The following is a 4,844-nucleotide window of genomic DNA, read 5'->3' as shown; positions in this document are numbered from 1 at the left end:
TCACCTAAATTGATTCAGTTAAATTACAGCCAATATGCACATGATCTTTTGCTGTACTTTGTGTTAAAGGCTCGTGAGCTGTATGGTAAGGATTTTTTAGTGTACAATGTACACTGCCTAACACACATATCCTCTGATGCCAAAGAGTTTGGTAGTTTGGACAGATGTTCAGCATTTCCATTTGAAAATTACCTGCAGCAGGTTAAGAATATGGTTCGATCAAGTAAAAACCCTCTTGTTCAAATTGCAAAGAGGCTGAAAGAGATGCAGCATGCTCAAAGGATTTATACACCAAATACAGAACATAAAATATATACCAAGGCACCAAACAATGCCTATTTGCTGAATAATGAAACTTGCTGCCAAGTTTTGGACACTGTCAGTGACACCGATGAAAATGGAGACAGCATGTTCCTTTGCAGGGTATATTCGAGAAGTATACCTCTCTTTGAGAAACCTTGTAACTCCAAATTAATTGGAGCATTTAAGGTTCTTACTAGGAATTCATCCATGAAGGTGATTCCAGCAAGAAAACTAAACCGCACAGGTATGATGATCGAGACAGAAAGCGCAAATACTTTTCTGTCAATACTACATGACTTATGACAAGTACGTATTTAAATACTGTATCCATGCTTTAATAATAGTTTGAACTAATATTGTAAGTTAATGAGATTCACAATTTTGTTTTTTATTAAAGCTATTATCTTTTGACCAATATTTACCTGTTTAAAAATCCCATTACCCTGTATTTCATGAAAATTATTAATATTTTGAGAGCACATTAAGAGATAAAACTGTATTAAGCCTTTTAGTCCATACATGGCAGCTACTGTTTATACCAACCGAAAATCATTTACAAATGTGGCTAATCTATGATTGACACAATCAAGTAAATCTATTACCAACTTTATGCTAATTTTTTTTTGGGGGGAGAACAACCCTTAATAAGATTTTTCAATTTTGTAGATGACATCTGAAAAGCGGTATGCAGTGGTAGGCTTCAATGATCGTAGTGTGGGTATCATCTCCACAACCTGGATTGAAAAATCTGATGATGTAAGCATTACTTTGAAACTAAAAAATTGCATATATTGAGTTGCTTTAAAAATATTCCAAATTAGTGCTAAAATTAGCATGTAACAGTTTATTTTGACTTTTCAGGAAAAAATATTGTGCTGGTGGCCACAGAGCAGGCATACAGTTAGTGCCCAAAAGCACGAAAAGCCAGACACGACAAATTGGCGAGTGCATGTCGTATCAACAATACTATCAACAACTGGTAGGTATTAAATTTATAATTATTAAGATTTAAGATACAAGACACCTATTCATTCATTCACCATAACTTTAACACTGCAGACAAAAACAGCATTATAATTATATTTTAATCACAAGATGGGTTTCCTCATAGCTACTTAAGACTTTTGTGCCCCAGTTATAAGTTCCAAATCATGTACGTCGTTTTATTAAACATCTCTTTAGGAAGCTGATTTAAGTTATTTCTTAGTGTTCACTACTCTACTAGGTAACGATAAATATATATCTCGCTGATATATTACTAATTATATTCAATTATTACAGATGATTTTGACGTTGCAAAACGAAGATGCTTAGCTGCGGAAGACACTTCAAATGTCGAAACTGAAGACGATATGGGCTATCCTCGACAACGAAAAAGGAAACCATGCTTCAAATATGAAGAAGAGAATTCCGAGAATAACAAACGTAAGCATTGATAACCTACTACAGTAATTTAAAAAAAATTTGCAACTTGAAAAATGCCATTCAATACATTAAGCAATTTAAATAATTTCAGGCAATCATCACTCGTCTCAATCCAAGAAGAAGTGTTCGCCATCTTCATATGAGAATACACCTTGAAAAGAAATAAGTCCTCCGCAAATACCATATTATTCTGGTATATTAAGTGAATGTAAGGATTAGTAGTAAATAACATTAAAAGTTCTAAATTGATATTTAACCATGCTTCCTTTGTTTGGTTATTTATGCTTTTGGTTTAAAAAAAACTAAAAACTGCTCTAAACTTAGTTCTTGCTGTTTTTTTTTGTTTTGTTTTTTTTAATTCCTTCTGGAAGTACTAGAAGCTTTGAGTAATTTTTATGCTTATCTGGAATTTCTGTATAGAAATATGTGTTTATTTCTAATTGTTTAATATTAAGTATATTATTCTTTTATGTGCATATGGGGTCTAGTGAACTTCTCCCACTTTGTCTAGCAGGTGCTTTTCACTTGTCACAGTTCAGGGAAATTTTGGTTTTCCTTTGATCTAGTCACTAGAAACAAGCAGGTTTGTTATTACTTTTCTTTTTGTTTGTCCCTTACGTGTTAATTTGTCCTTTATCTTACCTTTACCTTACGTGTTAATTTGTCCCTTACCTTAAGTTAATTTTTAAAATATGTATCCCATATTGACCCCCACCTCTCTCATGTTAGTTCAAACTATATTAAAGTCTTAAAAATATTATTTGGTTAAAAAGTGTTTGAAATAAACATAACTCCTTTTCAGCTAATAGAACAGTCCTACAAAAGCAGTCTCCAGTGAAGACTACACTTCACAATACACCGTTGACGCCATCAGTATTTCTTCATGAAGGTAATAAGTAATTATTTAAAATATATATCATGTTGACCCACTCTCTCATGTTGACCCTCATTCTCTCTCTCATGTTGACCTCCCTTTTCTCATGTTGAAATTTGTTTTGTTAATTTTGTTCTGTCACCTCTTCTTATTCTGTGTGTATGTGTCTGTCTGTCTCTGTATGTCTCTCTATCTTTCTTTTCTTTCTTTTTCTTTATTTATTTCTTTCTTTTCTTTTTTCTTCTCTTCTCATGTTGGCCCTCCTCTCTCTCATGATAACCCCCCCCCCCTCTCTGATGTTGGCTCACCCTCTTTCTGATGTTGGGTAGTTTAAATGTGATGTAGACATATAGTATAACTTATAATATTAGTATGCAGTAGTAAAAGCTCATGAAATTTGTTGATTATACAGTACAGTAGTTATATTTTAATAGCTAAATCTTGCAATCTTAAAGACAATGAGCTGGTCACGCCAAGTACTTCAGTCGTTAGGACTCCAAGGTCAAGGAATTTATTCGACCCAAAGTCACCAGACAAGAACGATGGGAGTTTGAAAGAAATGATGCAGAATATGAGTAAGTTTTGAAAGTTTAATTAATTTATTATGTAGCCTATAACCTATATGTACCCTATGGGTGATAGGCATAAGTTTCATGTTCAAGTAGACTGCAAACTGAGCAGGTTAGATTGCTGAATTTGCTTCCAATTATATAAGCAGTTTCATAATTACTAAGAAATTATCCCATTATCTATCACATCAGTCATAGCCTACTTTTTGGGTGCTTTCTCAGTGTCAGTTATTTTAAAATATACTTTATAATGCTTTTATTTTAAATGTACATTCAAGATATGTAATATAATAGCATGTACACTTTCTATATACTGTATAAATTTCCAGGTAACATGTTGCAGGCCATATACACTGAAGTGAATGAACAGAAAAGTGATGTGAAGATATTGAAAGCAACTTTGACTACAAAAGAAACAGACAAGATCATAGAAGATCTAATACCAAATCCTATTGCTGCAGAAGGTGATCTTAATGTTCTCAATAGGAAGTTAGCGGAATCGAGTTTCAGAACAAAATTTGTAAGTGGTATTTTAACAGTAATGTTTCCTTCAATTTTTCATCTTAAATATTACAGATATTTGCTAATTTTCTAATTAAAATTTTTTGATAGTTCATGCAGAAAAGATAAAATTGCTAAATAATAAGAATAATGATATAATCTTGTTTATATAGGATAGGATAAAATATAACACTTATGTATTTGTAAATTATGTAATATTAACACAGAGTCTTTCACACTCTCCTGAGTGCTTTCTCAAGGTCTTGAGTGTATGGTTAGGATGAGGCTTACATTTCAACGACTATATTTCTCTTGCTAATTTTGTTAGTCGTTGAGATGTATCTCTTCATAACACATACACTTATCTGCTTGATGGGGGTCTGGGAGTTCTTCTACTCCCCAAGCCCGGCCCGAGGCTAGGCTTGACTTGAGAACTTTGGTCCAGTGCTTGGTGATTGTGGGGATTATCATAGAGGATTACATGCTGTTATGGAAATAGTCAACTAGAGGGTTATTTTGTAGACCCAGGTCAATATTGAAATCACCTCCTAGAATGATGTGATTTTTGTTGAGATGTTATTTATGATAAGATGCCTTATCATAAGTTGATATATATATATATATATATATATATATATATATATATATATATATATATATATATATATATATATATATATATATATATATATGTTTCATTGAATATGACCGCATATTCTGTATTTATTATTTTCTGGTTTAGGGCTTCTATCCCTCTAACTATTTTCTTAGCATCAGGGCTTAATTGAAATAGGAGTTCTCCAAAACTCATTTTCGTACTTTTAAGGTGAAGAAAAGAAGTGATTTACTATAGAGTGTATTACACTTATTTATATAATTTGCACGACGTTTCGAACCTCCATGGTTCATTCTCAAGTGAACAGATCTTACAATACTAGTTGATTTTATACCCGCACTGGGTCAGGTGATAATACAATGAAGGTGAAAACATGGGGGGATACATAAGGGATAAATGTGAGGTGAAACATAGAGGCTGCAGAAGGCTTATTGGCCCATACGAGGCATCTCCTATCTAAACAAAGATTAATCCAGTGTAATTGGCATGTTATGTTGGACATTGTCTTCTGTGTTGGCATCGATATGTTCTTGTCTTGTCCTTACTCTCATGGTAG

The 4,844-nt window shown here is 32.9% G+C and overlaps 2 long non-coding RNA genes across 2 annotated transcripts; both read left to right on the top strand.

The window, feature by feature from the left end:
• The first annotated feature begins 309 nt into the window (after nt 1-309).
• LOC138372262 (uncharacterized) lies at nt 310-1,489 on the top strand. The gene is made up of 3 exons (XR_011230783.1): nt 310-609; nt 970-1,059; nt 1,165-1,489. It is a non-coding gene; the product is annotated as an uncharacterized lncRNA (long non-coding RNA).
• Nucleotides 1,490-1,525: 36 nt separating this feature from the next.
• LOC138372263 (uncharacterized) lies at nt 1,526-3,976 on the top strand. The gene is made up of 5 exons (XR_011230784.1): nt 1,526-1,728; nt 1,820-1,936; nt 2,531-2,617; nt 3,058-3,177; nt 3,501-3,976. It is a non-coding gene; the product is annotated as an uncharacterized lncRNA (long non-coding RNA).
• Nucleotides 3,977-4,844: the final 868 nt, after the last annotated feature.

This window comes from Procambarus clarkii, chromosome 38, assembly GCF_040958095.1.
Source record: "Procambarus clarkii isolate CNS0578487 chromosome 38, FALCON_Pclarkii_2.0, whole genome shotgun sequence".
NCBI classification, from domain to species: domain Eukaryota; kingdom Metazoa; phylum Arthropoda; class Malacostraca; order Decapoda; family Cambaridae; genus Procambarus; species Procambarus clarkii.
Note: the sequence above shows the minus strand (reverse complement) of the source record. Positions and strands in the feature narration are given on the sequence as shown.